The sequence below is a fragment of the Schistocerca nitens genome, chromosome 2 (genome assembly GCF_023898315.1).
Source record: "Schistocerca nitens isolate TAMUIC-IGC-003100 chromosome 2, iqSchNite1.1, whole genome shotgun sequence".
Taxonomy (NCBI): Eukaryota; Metazoa; Arthropoda; class Insecta; order Orthoptera; family Acrididae; genus Schistocerca; species Schistocerca nitens.
Window position 1 is genome coordinate 272,119,297 of NC_064615.1, and position 21,021 is coordinate 272,140,317.

The 21,021-nt window shown below is 42.6% G+C and overlaps 1 long non-coding RNA gene across 1 annotated transcript in view; it reads left to right on the forward strand.

Annotated features, from left to right (window-relative positions):
- Positions 1-4,997: 4,997 nt before the first annotated feature.
- Positions 4,998-21,021, forward strand: part of LOC126234354 (uncharacterized) — a 79,661-nt gene continuing 63,637 nt past the window's right edge. The window contains exon 1 of the long non-coding RNA XR_007544714.1: positions 4,998-5,133. This is a non-coding gene — a long non-coding RNA (uncharacterized LOC126234354). The remainder of the gene's footprint in view (positions 5,134-21,021) is intronic.

Genomic DNA, 21,021 nt, shown 5'->3' on the forward strand with positions numbered 1-21,021 from the left:
TAACGACTTATTCATCCAAGTCGCTGAAAGGAATAATACACTCCTGGAAATGGAAAAAAGAACACATTGACACCGGTGTGTCAGACCCACCATACTTGCTCCGGACACTGCGAGAGGGCTGTACAAGCAATGATCACACGCACGGCACAGCGGACACACCAGGAACCGCGGTGTTGGCCGTCGAATGGCGCTAGCTGCGCAGCATTTGTGCACCGCCGCCGTCAGTGTCAGCCAGTTTGCCGTGGCATACGGAGCTCCATCGCAGTCTTTAACACTGGTAGCATGCCGCGACAGCGTGGACGTGAACCGTATGTGCAGTTGACGGACTTTGAGCGAGGGCGTATAGTGGGCATGCGGGATGCCGGGTGGACGTACCGCTGAATTGCTCAACACGTGGGGCGTGAGGTCTCCACAGTACATCGATGTTGTCGCCAGTGGTCGGCGGAAGGTGCACGTGCCCGTCGACCTGGGACCGGACCGCAGCGACGCACGGATGCACGCCAAGGCCGTAGGATCCTACGCAGTGCCGTAGGGGACCGCACCGCCACTTCCCAGCAAATTAGGGACACTGTTGCTCCTGGGGTATCGCCGAGGACCATTCGCAACCGTCTCCATGAAGCTGGGCTACGGTCCCGCACACCGTTAGGCCGTCTTCCGCTCACGCCCCAACATCGTGCAGCCCGCCTCCAGTGGTGTCGCGACAGGCGTGAATGGAGGGACGAATGGAGACGTGTCGTCTTCAGCGATGAGAGTCGCTTCTGCTTTGGTGCCAATGATGGTCGTATGCGTGTTTGGCGCCGTGCAGGTGAGCGCCACAATCAGGACTGCATACGACCGAGGCACACAGGGCCAACACCCGGCATCATGGTGTAGGGAGCGATCTCCTACACTGGCCGTACACCACTGGTGATCGTCGAGGGGACACTGAATAGTGCACGGTACATCCAAACTGTCATCGAACCCATCGTTCTACCATTCCTAGACCGGCAAGGGAACTTGCTGTTCCAACAGGACAATGCACGTCCGCATGTATCCCGTGCCACCCAACGTGCTCTAGAAGGTGTAAGTCAACTACCCTGGCCAGCAAGATCTTTGGATCTGTCCCCCATTGAGCATGTTTGGGGCTGGATGAAGCGTCGTCTCACGCGGTCTGCACGTCCAGCACGAACGCTGGTCCAACTGAGGCGCCAGGTGGAAATGGCATGGCAAGCCGTTCCACAGGACTACATCCAGCATCTCTACAACCGTCTCCATGGGAGAATAGCAGCCTGCATTGCTGCGAAAGGTGGATATACACTGTACTAGTGCCGACATTGTGCATGCTCTGTTGCCTGTGCCTATGTGCCTGTGGTTCTGTCAGTGTGATCATGTGATGTATCTGACCCCAGGAATGTGTCAATAAAGTTTCCCCTTCCTGGGACAATGAATTCACGGTGTTCTTATTTCAATTTCCAGGAGTGTATACAGAAGAAAGAAAAAGAAACTTGAGGATATGTTAGATGACGATGACTTTGACTTTAGGAAAGATAAATGTACAGTAGAGGCAGTTCCGACGTTGGGGCTGAAAATGGAACCAAGATTAAAGAAAAATCAAGACACGTTCATAATGTCTGTCGACCTGGAAAAAGTCTTCGACAATGTAAAATGGTGTCAGATATTCGAAATTCTGAGAAGCATGAGGGGTAAGCTATAGCGGAAGACGAATAATATGAAATATGTACGAGAAACAAGAGGGAACAGTAAGAGAAGAAGACCGTGAACGAAGTATTCGGATTGAAAAGGGTGTAAGGTAGGGGTGTTGTCTTTCCCCCCTACTGTTCAGTCCATACATCGAAGAAGCAATCCGGGAAATAAAAGAAGTTTCAAGATTTGAATTCAGGGTGAAAGGATATCGACGATAAGATTCACAGATGACATTGCTATCTTCAGTGAAAGTGAAGAAGAATTACAGGATGTGCTGAATAGAATGAAAAGTGTAATGAGCACAGAAGATGGGCTGAGCATAAATCGAAGAAAGACAAAAGACATGAGAAAGAGCAGAAATGAGAACAGCGAGAAGCGTAACATTTGAATTGGGGATCACGAAGTGGATGAAGTTAAGGAATATTGCTATCTATGCAGCAAAATAAGCCATGTTTGACGGAGCAAGGAGAACATAAAAAGCAGACTAGCAGTGGCAAAAAGGGCATTCCTGGCCAGGAGAAGACTACTTGTACCGAACACAGATGTTAATTTGAGGGTGAATATTCTGAGAATGTACGTTTGGAGCAACATTGTATGGTAGTGAGACACGGACTATGGGAAAACGGTAGCAGAATAGAATCGAAGCCTTTGAGTTGTGATGCCACAGAAGAATGTTGAATATTTGGTGGACTGATAAAGTAAGGAATGAGGAGGATCTGCGCAGAATCGGAGAGGAAAGAAATATGTGGAAAACACTGATAAGGAGAAGGGACAGGATGACAGGACATCTGTTAAGACGTCAAGGAATGACTGCCATGGCACTAGAGGGAGTTGCAAAGGGCAAAAGCTGTAGGGGAAGACAGAGATTGGAATACATCCAGCAAATAATTGAGAACGTAGGTCGCAAGTGCTACTCTGAGATGAAGAGGTTGGCACTGGAGAGTAATTCGTGGCGGGCTTCAAGAGAACAGGAGACTAATGAGACACACACACACACACACACACACACACACACACACACATACACATACACCACACACACAAACAAACAAAAAAACAAATAAAAAGACACAGGTTTGTTTGAGTCGCGGGAGAGCGTCACGGAAATGGGAAGACACTTGAAGACAAATGCTAGACATATCGTGAAATCCCACTTTCATAGTTTCAAGACCCGGTTGCAAATGTAAAATCCATCAGTGCACTACAGTCCCTACGTATGATCCCAGTAGGGGCAGCAAAGACAAGCCAGCACCAGTTACAATGCAGACATAGCCATTTAAGCAGTCACTGTTCCAACAAGAAACCCAGATTTCTGATGCAACGGAAGTCCCTCTGCCTAGCACTTAATAGTTATCTGCAGAGCGTGGACGTACATCACACACGCCCTTCCCGGCCCCCCCCCCTCCCCCCCCCTCACCACGCTTTTCATTCTTCCATTTGCGTACTTGGGAAGAAGAGCTGTGGTAAGCCTCCGTACGCTAATCTAATTTTTCTCCCTCGGTCTAGCGTTCTTGTCGTTCACTGTTGCTTCTTTTTCATATGTTATGGTAGCTGAATCCAAGTTCTGCAGACTATCACGAATATATATTTCTCATGTGAACGTTCCTACTTCCAGGAAACTGATGTTTATTGCTCCACTAATTGGAACACTATTGTGAAAAAAATATGAATGTCAATGAGAGTCTCGTGAGAAGACGCCTAGATGTGCTGCGTTTTGTTGTAATTATGTCCCACCCTGTCAGCTATGAATCAAAAGAGGCTTCTCTCAAGAACATGATTGGCTTAGTTATTTTAGTTTATGATCAGACTGTGCAACAATTAACCTTATATCTTCCAAAAAACGAAGCACTACAGGTATGCCACAATGATCGATATCGAGCCTGTTCTTGTTAGTCAGGTCCGTAAATGATATGGCAAATATACACGATGAGCTGCAGAGGTTTCCTTTGATAACGCTAGAATATTATAATCAGATGTAAAGGAGAAATTTCAGTACGGTTCAAATGGCTCTGAGCACTATGGGACTTAACATCTGTGGTCATCAGTCCCCTAGAACTTAGAACTACTTAAACCTAACTAACCTAAGGACATCACACAACACCCAGTCATCACGAGGCAGAGAAAATCCCTGACCCCGCTGGGAATCGAACCCGGGAACCCGGGCGCGGGAGAAATTTCAATAGTTGGGCATACACTGTACAGGATTGTGTAATTAATAACAGAAACTTTAAGCATGCGAATATATCGTAATTTCAAATGTTTCTAAAAAAATAATTTTAACTGTACATTCAGGACTAGTACTTATCGATTATAACATCGAAACTAAAATATTTTATAAATTAATTCCTTTTCATAAATTTTAGCTTGAAATATAACATACTGTGTATAAAATTATGTGGAAGTTTTCAGAAAAGCAGCTAAGATAATACTGACCTGTCTAAAATTCGAAAAAAATAATACTGGTACCGACAACTACTTCTGAGGACGATGTGCCGTTACAACTCCGTCTTGTTAAACCCTCTGCATCCTTGCCAGTCTCACACCTTACACCCCACCCCCTCTCCCTTGCCCTCTTTGCCCACTCTCTACCTCCTCCCCCTCCTCCCCCCATTCGCTCTATTTTATGCTGTGGCAGGCTGTAACAGACAAGTCAGAAGATTAATGGCTTAAAAAAAAGAGAAGCTTTTTGCCGTTTACATTTTACATCCCCGTTGTTCTACACTATTAGTGTTTCCACGAGAATTTTTACATAATTATACATTCTACAATTTTAGCACGATCTCTCTTGTTAAATTCATGACAAACGCACCATCCTTTCCTGCTTCCTTTTCCTCCTCCCTAATCAGTCTCTCTCCATTTCCCCTCCCCCCTCCGCCCCCTACCCCTGACATGTACCTATTTAAAACATTGAATGCAGTACTCTGATACGTACTTTTGAGCAGACAAAAGACAGATTGCTGACACAACTAATTGGGTAAAGTCTAAGTTTATGTACAAGTCTTTTCTTTTCAACATATTCTAAAATATCATATGGTACATATTTAGTTTTATTTTAGATATGAAGAGGAGCCAGATTGATCGAAACATGTAATCTAATTAAAAATGTGCGACTGAGGCGGAACGGTGAATGAGAATTACCTTGAAGTAAAATGAGGAGTTATTAGTGAGGGCGACTAAGAACGGAGGCCCCAGAACTGATCCGTGCGGTGCGCCCACTTCCGCAGGGTGCGCCCCGCGGACCCGAGCGCCACCGCGGCGCTTATCTACGTCCGCAGGCGCGGCGTCCTCTGCCTGGCCGGGCCTCACTTGTTTCCTCGCGTCTCAGCCGCCCAGAATCACGAGCACCAGCTCAGTGCTACGTACACCGGCCACCGGCGCGCGCTCACGTTCTACCTAGCAGGCGCACACACGCGCGCGCGAGGCTGCGCTCGCTCAGCAGACGGCTTGCAGGTAGGTCCGCCGACACTTTGCTACCGCTGCCGACGTCTCGTCGCTGCTTGCACTCAATACCTGCAACCACGGGTTTTTCTCATCCAAGGCGGATAAAATAATTTTCAACTCATGGCCTTCAGACATTTCTAACATATTCGCATGTCGCCACGAAATATTTTCGACAGACAGTGTTCCGCAGCTGTGTAGTGTAGCACGAAAGGCGTTTTGGAAAACACACGGACAACTGCTATGTGACTCTTTACTATGCTTCCACCTTCGATCTAAAAGACCGTCTTCAGTCCTTAGCGAACGTGATTTCTTACATTTTAAACACGGAGCATCACTGTGCTCTTAAATTTACATCATTAAATATCAGATCCGTAGGAATGTACAGATTAAATATCATAAATAAAACTTTTCTGCATCAGCCACCCATCTATTATATGACTACCCATTTCGTTCGTTCATGGCATCATCTTCATGTAGAGAATTACAGGTTTACATTCTTGGTGATGGTGCGCAGTGCAGATGCCTTATCAAAGCAGCAGTTACAGTGCTAAACAGGTCATTTTCACTTTCTGAGGTCTAGTAAAACAAAAAATATTTAGCATACTGCTACTTCATTATCAGTCCTAGTACTCGTGATGCTGTCCCACATTGACAAAATAATTAGATTAAACTTTTACCACAGATCATTAATTACAGTATTAAAAGCTGAAAAGCGTATCAACTCAAACACATATCTATTGTACTCAAATATCAGAAACTGTCAAATATCCATGGCACCTGCGATTTTATTTGATATACTTTACATTCAGACCTAATTCTCAGTACCCCAGTGCTCACCATTACATACTCTCACTTCTAATGACAGCATTAACACATCTCTGAGTGTTTCGGTGTTGGAATTTCACGTTAAGTAATTTATTGATATCCATCACACTTATTTAACCTATGATTTTGTCCGCATCAAACATTTCAAAAACAGAAATTTAGAAATTGAATTAATCTTACATATTTTTAACTTGGCGCGAGATGCTGCTTACGGAAACTGAGAGTTCATATATGTGCTGAGGTGATGTTTCGTAGCCTGAGGATGAGCTTGTAGGTCTAACGAGGTAGAACAATGAAGAGATTCACTTATCAGCATGACTTTCAGGAAATTCATTGCAGCTGTCGAGCTCCGGGTAACAGGTTTGTGTATGACATAATATGTGTCGCAATGAAACGCCTAAGTACAACGCCGAAGAACTAACAAATCACGTAATCGGTAACATCTGCACGTGGTATACAAAGAACAAATTGCAACTTCAAGAAAAATGTAGATGCGTAAATCGTCTATCACTGATGTCCGTTTCACAGGACTATTGATTAGTGAGTCACTTATTTAAATGTTCCCTGGAGTATAACTGGGATCTGTGGAACGTTTCAATTAGTTAAATAATGTAATACAATTGCCAGTGAAAAATATGAAACTATACCAATGCTTGCATGATTGTGTTTGACGTTAATCAAAAGCTACTTAATTTTCTTAATATGTGGCGAATTACACTCTGTGTGGTCTCTCTCTCTCCCCGTCTGTCGCTCTCTCCCTCTCCCTCTCTCTCTCTCTCTCTCTCTCTCTCTCTCTCTCTCTCTCTCACACACACACACACACACACACACACATACACACACACACACACACACACACACACACACACACTGTACTTATTCAGACATTTTTATGGACATGACAGGGTTGTCAAACAGATTTTAATATACGAGTATGTCAAAGTCTGTACTTCACTGGATACATGTTCAAAGATTTGTTAGATCTGTTGGGTTACTGGGCAAATGGTCAAAGATTTTTGTGGTGATTACTCCTTTTTATGCCATATTGAGGCTGAGTTGTGGATACTGTAAAAAATTTCTTCTTCTGGTATTATATTTATGAATGCTGGTTTTGTTTTCAAGCTGTGATGGCAACACATTCTTAGTATACGCATTTTGCAGCTAACACTTTCTTCCTCGCTGAAGACTTACTCCACAGCGATATATTAGGTAGTCAAATAAAAATTAATTCAGTTTTTTTGTTTTTTTCATCCTTAATTTTACGAGTAGCAAAGCTTAACATTTAACAAAGTCTACAATATGTGACATCAAATTCAGTTCTCATTAACGTAGTCACTCAGAATATTCTGATTCACTTATCGCTTATGCATTATTGATATTGCTGAGGTCAGGCTTTGTGCACTACAGAATGTCGTGTATTGTGTTTTATTTATGTTTGGTGGCAGCTTGTTTGACGAGAACAAGTTAAGTTTTCTAGAAAATTTGAATCGGATTTTGAAGATGATCAGACAGTCTGGGAAATCGTGCGTTTTTAATTCTTAAGACAAGAGTCAGACGAGAATATTTCTTAGTAATGCTACATCTGATAATGACACTCTGTGCTGATTTCTTCGCTAGAAGAAAAATCTCCGCTGTCACAGCGACTGTCACTCTACTATCTCCTACAGTATCCTACTGTGAAGTAACAGTGTCCTGTACTTCGTGTCAGGGTTATCATTCTACATAACTCACTCGTGAGATTCATTATTAATAATGAGTTCATTGGAAAGTAATTCAGATTCACTCACTGAACACAAGACAGATAACCGATTTGCATGCGGATACCAATTCCTTAATTGTTGTATAGAATGCTATCAAATTAGCTGCGTGTTTGTTTTCTCAGTTAGCTTTCAATAGAAATGAATGATACGATAGCTGAACATCACATTTTAAAATATAAGAAGCAGTCTTTACTAGTGGCAAACTTCTTTTATCTGGTACAAAAAAGAGCCACAGAACTCAGAGACTTCAGTTAAATTGTAGCGTGCGTGTGTCTGTACTATTACAAATCTCTTATCTTTGCTTTTACATCTCCGTTTCCTGATACACTTTCAGTGAACTATGTACGCATTGAACCTCCTTATCACTAAGTAAGTCTGGTTCAGACGCTCCCGCGGATCCTTAAAGTGATCTCTTTTTTGTCCCTTAATATACAGTTCTACCAAACAAGGCAGCCACAAATGATGAGCGGCCCACGTTCGAAATCTAAACAGAACGCTTTTTTGATTTAATTCATTCTTCTTCTTTCGTCATTTTGTTTAAGTATATAGTGACTCTAAACGTATTAGATGACTTAATGGTTTTTGGCAGTATCCCGTCATGGATTCACTGTGTTGTATGATCCGCTCTTCCGACCATTGGTTACGAATTTTAAAATTTTCTCCAGGAACATTATTTAATTTTCGCTTCTTTTGTTTTTAATTTTGTATAAATCAAATAATCACTATTTGTTCTTGACTCAGTAACAAGTCTGAGATGGTGTTTATAAGATGAAACCACTGTTTTTCTGAATGATAGTATCCTTCCATACTGGCCATCACTGGTTGACTTTAAATGTTGATTTCTTTTGTGTTTACAAGCGCAAACAATTTGAATATAACCAACTGCGGCTGGTATGACAGAATATAACATTCAGAACATTTATGGTGACTGTAAATAAAATAACTGAATTGTAAATAAAATAATGAAAAGACTCGAAATAAAAATCACCACAACGCACAATCGTTTGATGGGCGCCTCTTGTAGCTACGCTAATTATTGTTATGTTACTAGAAGGTAATGCTACAAAACATCTTCGTACAGCATACACATACTTCGAACCAGATGGAGTCGGACTGCACAAGTGAGTTACTCAAGGTGCAGAGTACTGAATGACGTACATTGCGACCTCTCCCCTACTACTACGCAAGCATTTTTTCGACTCACATCTATTAGATCGTATCATTTTTGTATTATCTCTCACTGTAGTTTTTGAACCTTTCAGTGATCCTAAGCGTGAAGGACGTTTTTGAGACTTGACAAATCCGTGAATTATTACAGTAATCGATTTGTGATCGCGTAGACAGACGATATCAAATCTTTTCATGTTTACTTTATATTCCTTAATGATGAGGCCCAGCTGCCAGTACTTGCACCAAGCGCTAATTATCTGCAGTATCTATGCTTATCGTATAGATTTCTTAACGATGTCAACACCCTCTATGTATACGGGAATTCGACAGAGATATGGAAACATCAAAAAGACGAAACATCACCATACCCAATACGGCGTAGGAAAACCTTTGCCGTGAAAACCAGCTTCAAGTCGTGTCGGAGTGGGTAAATAGTCGTTCAAGTCCTGTATGGTTTACAAATAAACTAGATATCACTCTCCCAGGAAAATAGGGGCACGTTCAGGTAACGATGATGGAAATAGGTAGCGTTCAGGCGTCCTTCTCTCCAAAGCAGACTACAACGGCGGAATAATAATGAGATCTGGTGACAGTGGTGGCCAGGGGAGAGGCGATAGCTCATCCTCGTGCTCATGACGCCAGTCCAGGACGATGCGACCTGTGTGAACAGTGGGTCAGTCGTCTTGGAACGCAGCAGCGCCCCTGGACAACAATCACTGTGCTAAGGGATGGACCTGATCCGCCACAATGATCACAGAACTCTTGCCAGTATTGCGAGCTTGCAAAGTACCCATTTTGTCTATGGATTACCACGGTGCGGCTACCAAAACCATCTTCGAACCACCGCCAGTTTTCGCTCTTGGGACGTAAATGCGGCCACAAGTTGGAAAAAGTGTGAAACGAGACTCATCTGACCAAATGACTGTCTTCCGTTGCTGCACAGACTAGGTTTTGTGGCTTCGGCACCTCGTTTTCCGGTTACTAGCATTTCCATCTCTGATGAGTGGTTTTGGAAATCCAGCTCGCCCTGCAGTTTGCGGCTTATGGAGCTCCCTTCGTGTTGTTTTGGTGCTAACAGTGTTCGGGAGCGCCGCAGTCGGTTCTGCAGTGGATTTTGCAGCTGTCGTCCTTTTATTTTTCGCCACAATCTTCTCCGACGAGCGTCTGTCATGATCACTCAAAAAACGTCTGCATTTTTGACGAACTGCTTTCCTACATGCGGTATAAATCTTCGATACTGTACCTCTTGAAAAACCAAACACTTTGTCTATCTTGGTTACGGGAACACCCACCATGCGGGCACCAGCAATTCGCCCACGTTCGAGTTCAATTTGCTCCGACATAATGCACTCGCAACTGCGCAGAACACTGCTCTGACCCCTACTAGCAATTGCCATGTACTGAGGACACTGAACAGGTGCCGTCCGTGGTCAAATACAACAGCGCAATCTGCAGGCCTGGCCAGCATCTGCGTTTATGTTCAAGCATTCATTTATTTTGGTGTCCATATTTTTGCCCAATCCATGCGTATGCTGTGGTGTGGGTACAGGGTATGGGATGGAAACGGGCTGGGCATACCGCACGAAGAAATGACAGAAGACGGACAAAGGCATTGCTAGAGTAGAGTTCCAGAGAAAGAGGGAGACTAGAAGACAAACCACGCGACCTTTGGGATACAATACTCAAGGAATGATCGTGTGGCATTGTTCTCCGTCCGGGGAAGTTCTACCGCCCGTTGCAAGTCTTATTTCAGGTGAGACCACACTGGCCAACTTGCGTGTCGGTGACGATGAGATGATGATGAGGGCAACACAACACTCAGTCCACGGACGGAGAAAATCTCCAACCCGGTCGGGAATCGAACCCGGGCCCACTGCATGGTAGGAAGCATGTTACCCCTCAGATAAGCAGGCGGACAGAGTTCAAGGAAGTCTCAGGCTTCAATAGACACAAGACAGCAGGAGACAGACACAGTGACTGTCTTTTTTTTAGTTTGAGATTTAAGTTGCTACATCTTGTAAAGACTGTATGAGCTGAACAACAGTGTTTAAAACTCAAGAACGAAAGTAAGTATCCCATGATGCACCACTTCTAGGTGACATAGCTTTATGAAACTTGGACCAAAATTGCTCCAGTATAGTATAGTATAGTATAGTATAGAAGATGAGTGAAAGAAATACGCAGTGTGACAAAGATAAATAACATTTTCATTCAACGACAATAAATACGAGTACAATGAAGCCACCGCGATTCACGATGGTCCCCTGGATATTACACAAGGAGGGACATGCCCATTACCGAGCGAGGTGCCGCAGTGGTTAGCACAGTGGACTCGCATTCGGGAGGACGACGGTTCAATCCCGCGTTCGGTCATCCTGATTTAGGTTTTCCGTGATTTCCCTAAATCGCTTCAGGCAAATGCGGGGATGGTTCCTTTGAAAGGGCACGGCTGACGTCCTTCCCCATCCTACCCGAATCCGATGAGACCGATGACCTCGCTGTCTGGTCCCCCAGATAAACTAGACCCCAACATGCTCCTTAATAGAGTGTGTTATCACCACTGGCGCCAATGCATGCTCTGCAACGTGCTCCCACGCTGATCACAAGGCTGGTAACGAGTTCTTGTGGTAGGTCGCTCCGTTCCTCCATCAGAGCGGTCGACAACTTCTAGATGCTCGTTCGAGCATGTAGACTTGCTGCAATACGTCTGCCCAAAGCATCCCATATGTACTCGATGGGGTTTAAGTCGGGGAACGAGCAGCTAGTCCATTCGCCGAGTATCTTCTCGTTTCAAGAGCTCCCCAACCAACGCAGTTCTATGTGGTCGCGCATTGTCTTCCAGGAAAATGAAATCAGAGCCAAATGCACGCCTGGACAGACTCACTTGGGGAAGGAGTATACTGTCACAAAGAACGCTGACTGTTAAATTTACCGTGCTCAGAGATGTCGAGGTCAGTTCACCCATGCAAACCCATGTCTGTCCAAACCATAACACTTGGACCATCAAATGATCACGTTCGACCAAGTTTCTAGAAGCATTAGGTGTTCCCATCTCTCACCATATGACGTATGTCTAGCATTGTCCACCATCGTCGTTTTGGTGCTTCAGGTGCTTTGGTGTGGAAAGTCGTAATGTTGCATCGATGTACTGACCTCCAAATGTTTTAACACAGTGCATTCACGGGTCAACGTAATTCTGACACCGTGCTCCCTCCTCATACGCTTCTTTGCGGGGGAGCATTCGGCCCTGACTTCATTTTGTATGAAAATGCGCAACCTCGGGACGAGAGAATATTCGGCTGATGTACTGGTCTGCCCGTTCACCCGACATTAACCCCATTGACCACTTTTGGGGACGCGTATTGCAGCACGTTCACATGCACAGAAGACCATCACGCACGTGTCAACTGCACTGGTGAAGGAATGCAACGCCGTACTACAAGAACTCCCCACCACTCTTGTGGAAAGAATGCGACGTTGCAAAGCGTGCATTGCCATTAGCAGTGATCACGCACCCCGTTAAGGCCCATGTGCCACCTTCTAATGTCCAGGGAACTATCAAGAATCGCGGTGACTTGAGCGTAATTATTGTCTTTGAGTAAAAGACAAGACTATACTGTAACAGTTCTAGTCCAAGTTATGGTCCAAGTTTTATCGACCTATATTAGTTGGCAGTGACACATCATGGGAAAGTTACTTTCGTCCTCAAGATTTGCACAACAGTGTATGTTGTGAACAGCAGCGATCCTGTCACGTTATCTTAACGGATGCCTTATTGTATTACAGCTAGTCATGGTACGTGGGTTGGAACCTTAATAGTGGCAACTACTTATTTACAGCTTGTACAAAATACATACTTGTTTCAAAGTTTTACTGACCTTCAAAGTAGTCACCAGCATTGTGTATAACCCGTTGCCAGCGATGTGGAAGTCGTAGGCGTTACAGTCTGGAACTGCGCGATCGCTACGGTTGCAGGTTCGAATCCTGCCTCGGGAATGGATGTGTGTGATGTCCTTAGGTTAGTTAAGTTTAAGTAGTTCTACGTTATAGGCGACTGATGACCTCAGCTGTTAAGTCCCATAGTACTCAGAGCCATTTGAACCATTTTTGGAAGTCGTAGGCTACTCTTAGCAGTGCCAGTTGTGTTGACAGTTCGAGCGGCGCGGTCTATTGCCCGACGAATTTGTAGCAGTTTTGAAGCGAGTGCCGTGAAGTATTTCCTCCAATTTAGAAATCGAGTTGAACTTACGAGGGCTTAAGTCAGGGGAGTGCAGTAGGTGGTATAGCACTTAGCAGCCCCATCAGTCAAACAAATCAGTAACGGCTTGCACTGTACGTGCTTGGGCATTGTCCTGCAAAATGATGGTCAGGTCCTGCAGAAAGTGGCATCTGTCTCTAAGCCGGTCGTAACTTGCGTTCCAAAAATGAACAGCATAGAGCCAGAAGTGACGACACTTTCTGCAGGAGCTGACCAGCATTTTGCAGGACAATGACCAAGCACGTACAGTGCAAGCCGTTACTGATTTGTTTGACTGATGGGGCTTCTAAGTGCTATACCACCTACTGCACTCCCCTGACTTAAGCCCTCGTAAGTTCAACTCGATTTCTAAACAGAAGGAAAGACTTCACGGAATTCGCTTCTGAACTGTTGCAAATTCGTCGGGCAATAGACCGCGCCGCTTGAAATGTCAACACAACTGGCACTGCTGAGAGTGTCCTACGACTTCCACATCGCTGGCAACGGGCTATACACAATGCTGGTGACTACTTTGAAGGTCAATAAAACTTTGAAACACGTATCTATTTTGCACGAGCTATAAATAAATAGTTGCCACTATTAACGTTCCAAGCGTCGTGCATCGATGGATCATTCGGAAAGGGGTAAATAATATACATTCAATGTAGGTATTGTACATTGAAATGAGTTATCGTTTCAAAAGATTATAGTATTACAATGGTGATTCTAATAAGAAAATAACGTAAAACATTATGTTCGGGTATATACATCTGAAAAGGAGGGGGCGGGGAGGGGGGAAGGGGGTGGCAAGTGAGAGCACTTGCTCTCCTGGAATGTAGAGTACAGAGTTTCTTTTCATATAATTCATATATTAAGTGTGTAACTCTCAGTTCTCTGAGGTGTAAAAAGGTTTTCGTGTCACCAAAAAAATTCAGTTTTTATAACGTGTCATGTCTCGAAACTGGCCAAAATGTCAATTTTATAATCTTGTTCCCCCAACTCCTTCTCTCTCCCCTACTATCAATATTAATTTTTGTGAAGGTACGATCCAATGGAGAGCACAAGGAGTTATCAACAGAAAGTTCTTTAATTCAGTCTTAACCAGTACTATATTTTCTACATGAAATTTAATGCACTTCTCACTGTTTTGGAGGAAAGAGAGATATAAGTAATGACAAAAACACCCCCCCCCCTCCCACACACACAGGCACGTATATATCCATATATAAAGAGGTCCCCACAGAATCTCCTAGAATTAACGCCAAATACAATTCTTATGGCAACCCTTCTGTATTCCAACATCCTGACTGTACTGTCAGAATCAACTAGTTTCTTTTAAATCACCTGTATCAGTAATCATAAATCTTGGAGATGCAGCTCAACTTAAGACGTTCGGAGCTCTGTTTGTGACGTGGCATTCAGTCCAGTGGCATATCCGCTCAGATATTCCGTATGCACGCATTTAGTTTACTAAGCGGAGGTACGGAACTGTACCGAAGATTTTCTGAATTTTAAGAGAGACGTTACCCACCTGTCCAACTACTTTGCGTGTGTCATGAACGAACTGAGCAGACTGGGTTGAACACCAGATTTTTTTGTGGAAAGCATGTCTCCTCCTAGTGAGTTCTTATTTTTTCTCCAGAAAATTCATCGTTACGAGCACAGTGTTCGTTACGCATATGACCCGTTACCCTTCGTATGGTCAGGAACGACCTCCGCCTGTTTCCAGTCACGCATCACGCATCTTCGTTCCAGCGAACTACGACTATCTGTCGCTAGGACAAAGGAAACCTCTTCTGCGTATTCTACAGGAAATATTTTATAATTATAAATCAAGAAGATTATAATTCTAAAAGGATTCTTTGATAATGGAGAAATACGTAGGTGCAGGAGTGTTTTTAAATTTCACATTCATTTCTTGCTATATTATTCTGAACTTCCTATAGCGGTCAAAGAAGGAAGAAACCGTGTAGTAATCCTCTTCAGTGAAGTAATTGTAAACATCTCAAAAAAGCCTCACTAGAAGGTGATTCTCGGTATTTCATGTGTTTCGTGAACAGTCAGTAGGCAATCTGCTACTGAAAGTTAACTGTGGGACGTTTCCACCACAGGCCAGCAGATGACGAGGTGACTAAATAGCGTTAGTCACTCGTAGTGAACAGACAGCTGCACTCCGGCGGTGACCTTTAAGTTCAGAGCGGATGTAAGCTTCGTAATTTGGCTGGATTGTTACTCAAATAATCCCAGCTGCTACCCACAGCCGCTTCTCGGCAGCGTGTAGTACTCAGGCCACTTTTAAGTACCGGGCACAACACCGTGAACTGAGACTTTTTACTACTCGTAGCAACGCATGTCTTCAAGGTGAAACAATCTCAGCCGGCTGCACGATGGCGTCAACATCAATGACGTTTACTACAGCCCTAGTGGAAAACACGTAACAGCTGCAAAGTGGAACCCTTCACTGCGCTACAAATCAGCATAGGACAAGAAAACATCGCCACAACATGCTTTTGTCGTTTCGGTCACTAACCCTAAGGCTGGTGCGTGCAGATTTCTATTCCTCACGTTTAGCAGATGTCCTCACTAATTTCAACATAGCTGCCGCAATCCACACCATCGACCACCTGCCTTATGTACCCTCTACGGTCCCTTCAGCTACAATTTTCAGCGAAACGTCACGTCGTAATATCTGTTCAACCATTGTTTCTCTTTGTTTCACTTGTTCTCTAAAACACACTTTCCCGTTCACTCCCTGAAGGACGTCTCCATTTCTTAACCAGCTTAATCAGAAAACCTAATATGCAACACTCTCTTGTAACACCATTTTTTAAGGCTTCTGATAGTTTCGTTTACGCTTTTCCAATTGTCCATGTTCGCACCCATACTGATCTCTGTTTATGGAGTAAATTCTCTTATTCGTTTATTTAAGCGGAGGTTTACTATCTTTGGGCCGAAAAAAGCATGTTCTTTGATAATTTTTTTCTCGGGATGTGATGTAGATATCAATGTCAAATTTGCTCAAAATGTTTATTCATATTTCCTCTACAAACTGGAATTTTTTCGACCGAAAATGTCGAAGAGCAAAGGCGGAAGTGCCGTCGGAACGAAACAAAATTTCAATGTAGACCTCCACGCGCGGTATGTCACAGCTTAGCCGGCTCGTCTGAAATTAAAATTGAGTTGACGTTAGCGAAGTATGTAAGATTCTTTAGGAGCTGTACCTCGCTTAAGTTATTTGGACCATAGGAAACAAAATGGAGGCCATTTGAAAAAAATAGGGCCTTTTCATCGATTTTTCGACTTCGTCGGACAAGTAAAAATATTTCTAGTTAATGGATCGAAATAAAAGTGGTACAACTCCTAGACAATTTAGTTAGCTTCATCGGAAACAAAGAATCATGCCAATCGTTTCAGTAGATTTGAAGTTACCATACCGCGCGATAAAAAAATAAATAAATAAAATGTAATTTCGAGAAAAACGCGTTTGAAGTTTTGACTACATATGAGTGCAATATTATGCAACTTATGTTCAATCTGTTATTCCGGGTACATAAAATAGTCCTTCCTCCTCCTCACAGAGGGCGTTCTGCTCGATCTGGGCCATCCTGCGCTGCTCCAGAGCCGCTCGTACGGCCGGTGACAAACGGTTTTCGTCCGCTTGAATCCGGTGGTTGTCCGAATACTTGGCGAACTGCGTCGAATAGAGTCCCAGGGTGACGTACATCGTTTTCATGGTCTTCTGAATTGCTCAATACCCTTCGTTGAAGCTGCTCACTGCTAGGAAATCTCCACAGTCTTCGCACCAGATTGCAAATGCTTCGACACCAACTTCCAAACACACGCGTTAAAATTTTCGTTTGAATTTTGTGTGTTTCCTCACAAGCACCGGTACAATATTAATTCGTCTTCGGAAAGAAAAAAATGGTGCGTGAAAAAGGTCGATTTCAGGCAGGTGCAGTTTTTTGTTCAACCGCCTGTTCGGCAAAAACAGTTTCAGGGGTGGATTCTAAACACTTTTATGGATCCAAAAATGGAATTTTAAAAACATCGATTTTTAAACCAAAAGATATTAAACCTTCCCTTAATTATTCATACCGGGATCATATCACAATGATATAGGATTTATCATCATAATAAAATGTAAATAAATAGCTCAAAATATACATCAGAGTAAAAGTAGTACAATATACAGGGATCAAGCGTAGGGGAGCAGACCCAAGAATCCTGCACATACAATACAGAAGTATGATTTCATGAGGACGAGACAGGTAGTCTGTGGTAACTTCGATGAAGGAACCATCTTGGCATTTGCCAGAAATGATTTAAGAAAAACACGGACTAATCACCTTTTATAATTGTAGGCCTACCAAAGGTGGGGTCGATATACGTTATCAGTTTTGTGCGAATTTTAATGTTGGTAGACGAACAAGAAGGTTGTCATTAGTCACATTTTTCCATTTTCCAAAGGTTGTTGTTGTTATGGTCTTCAGTCCTTAGACTGGTTTGATGCAGCTCTCCAAACTACTCTATCCTGTGCAAGCTTCTTCACTCCCAGTACTTACTGTGAAACATCCCCTTTGAATAATTTATACATACGACTGTGCTTAAACTGACGCACAATATTTTTTTAGCGCAACGCAATCTGACTTTCAACACACAATATTTTTGTTAACGCAACGCAATCTGACTTTAAATAATCTCTACAAGAGAATGGCCCTGACTAACATTAACCTGTCTCTTTCACAAATCACTTACCTCACAAAAATCTTCGCTGCTCAAGCTACTGCAATACAGCGAGCGCCACTACTGCCAGCTAAATAAAAGATTCAAACTATGGAAGGCACTAACTACTGATAGGGATAGTTAGCAAATGAAAGATATTAATAGAGAACAAACAATGTATTTACCTTGATATCATGACAAATTACAAAACTCCGCCATCTCTCTCCCCACATCCACCACTGCTGGCGGCTCACCTCCAACTGCCCAACGCTACGCGCTGTTCGCAGCCAGCTGCCTAACACTACAATGGCGAGTATTACAACAATGAAAAGCAGCCACAGACTGCACACGGCACAGCCAGTGATTTTCATACAGAGGTGGCGTTACCAATAAAAAAACCTAAACAGCCTACTTACATAGCCCCCATGCTCCCCACAAAAAATTTTACAAATTGGGTTGGGCAGTGCCCAATACAGATTTGAAAATTTTTTTTTATAATTACAATAACAAAGAAATCAAATGCACACACTTATTGATACAATGTTGGTCAAAAGCTAAAATTTTCTCACAGTCCATAAAGACAGTCCTGATCGTTGATCACACTAAAATTGCCGTGTTTTTCTCAAAGTCTGAGCAGTAAAAGACAATGCACACAGACGTAGTGGATTTCCATGCAGTCTTGAAGAAGTCGTGTCCTTCCAACGGAAAGACAGTGCAGACTCTTGAAATGCAGACAAGTAATGGGCCACAACAGAGTAAACCCACAGCGGAGTCAGTCGAAGTTTTGAAGAGTATTGGTGGGTAGGTCATCACAGAGCAGACCCACTGTAGTCCTGGTAGAGATTACGGTATTGGTGGGCCACCAGAGGTACAGACCCACTGCAGTCCTTGTAGAAATAATGGTACTGGTGAGTCATCAAAGGTGCAGACCCACTGCAGTCCTTGTAGAGATAATGGTACTGGTGGGCCACCAGAGGCGCAGACCCACTGTAGTCCTTGTAGAGATGGCCAGCAGCCATCTGTTGTGACTGTGCAGGTACACAATCACCATTGAAGAGTCTTGCGGATAATATAACAAGTCCATAACCACCACTTGTGCACTCACAAAGTTGTTGGAATTGTCCTTAGAACAAGCAAGGCTGTTATCCAGTCCCTTGCTGAATTATTAACACACGTGCAAACACTAACAGTCCCTACTCCTCACATATTGTCCATATACTATGACCAATAGAAACGTGTGCAGTGAAATGTAACTTACAAGTTACTTAATTTGATGACCTGGTGTCAATTACAATTTTATAACATAAGAATACAATTACAAAGGTACAAAATACATCATTAAAAACATAACAATACAAATAACAGTTGCGGTAATAGGGGCTTTACAAAAGAATAGAAATAAACATATACATCAGTGTTACAGGAATTATGACATAATTTCATACATAAAAGATCAGAATAACTTTTGAAACATCAACTTCACACCTAAGCATTAACACAGAACAGATAAATGTCTAAACATCTTTACAAAGTAAATAACATATTATTAATGCAAATTATATTTGAGGATCACAGTATTCCTCATCATAGTGAATGTAGCTTAGTATTAGAAGAAGAAAAAATTCTATGAAACTACACAAAGACAGGAAGAAAACAAATACACAAGGGTACACAAACACATAGTGGGATAACACAATGGAAAGGACAGGGTTCGTTTTCAGTGTAACTTTTGGTACTGCAGTATTTTGTGAACAAAACCTTTTTTGTTCTTGGAGATCTCCCTTCGTTCATCATTATTCCCAAATGGTTCTATCTGTACCTCTTTTCTGTATTCTAACCATATTTCTTTCAAAATAATTATTTCTCATTGTACAATACTCATTTTGGCCCTATCTGTTTCTTGTGGCTTCTCAATGCATTTGTTCCAATTCATCATAGTTAGTTTCTTATATAGTCTACCCCCTCTTAAGCTAACTTAAATCTACTGAGCTCAGATGCTAAACTAAGGGACGAGGCAATGCAGCAGCACATAACGAATTAACACAAACAGCAATGACAAAAAAAACGCAGATTTGCGAAGCAAGCAGCATTAAGAAATTAGCAAAGCAATTGTAATATTACAACTAATCTAAGGCAATGTGCAACAAATAATAACAAGAAATCATTAGTAAAACTGGCTTAACAGAATAATACAAAGTCAAATTCAATAACACTATGCCTGGCAAACAGCAGCAACTTATACCTAAACATGACATAGCTCAAGCAGAAAAATATTACAGTAAAGACAACAATGCAGATAAGGGAAATGTATATTCACATCTTAATGACTATGTAATTAAAGTGGTGCACCACAAAAACTAATTCTACAAAAAATTACTAAGTACTAGAAAAGAAAATTATGTATGCAGTTCCTGTGAAGGTAAATGATTTTTTTTTCTGCTCCCTCATTTTTTTTTATTATTATTTACTCGATCTGTAGACAGAAAATATTTACATTAATACATCTATAAAATTTTATTTTTACCAATGCTGCAGTGCAGCTAGAAACTAGATATTAAATGAAATAAGCAATTACGCAAACCAAAGCATAAAAATATCATTCAATAGTCATGTGACATTTCATAAGTTAGAAATTCTCTCAACTCTCGTAGAAAGACGCTTGTCATAATCAGGTGTGCAGATGTAAAAATATTTCTGTCATTTCATTAGGCATTTCTGTCGCCATATGGCATTTCTCTCAACTAGCACGACAATAGCCGTGAACTGTTGCGATGCTTTCTACAAAGGAACGTCAATAGCTCGGACAATGGCCTGCCCCCTTTTATTTTTCTACCTGTGCCGCTGGAAGGCTAATGGCTTTTTTTTTTTTTTTTTTCGGGCGGCTGTCGCCCAGCTGCGTGCCCACGACGCATTACGTGCAGGTGGTCACTGAACTTTCTTACCGAAATATTTACGACAGCAGTTTCCGCTACGACAGTCTCACATAAAAATATTTCACAGGTCAAGAATTAGCGTTGCAAATCTGTGGAAACAAAATCCTATGAATATAAGTGTCCAAGAAATTTTCTCCGTCATTGTGATACATTCACGCATTTACACACATTTCATAACTCTTAAAGTACGATTCTTGGTTTCCAACCTCCTTTTCCACAAATCAGAGTGCCCTAATCACTATTCATTACT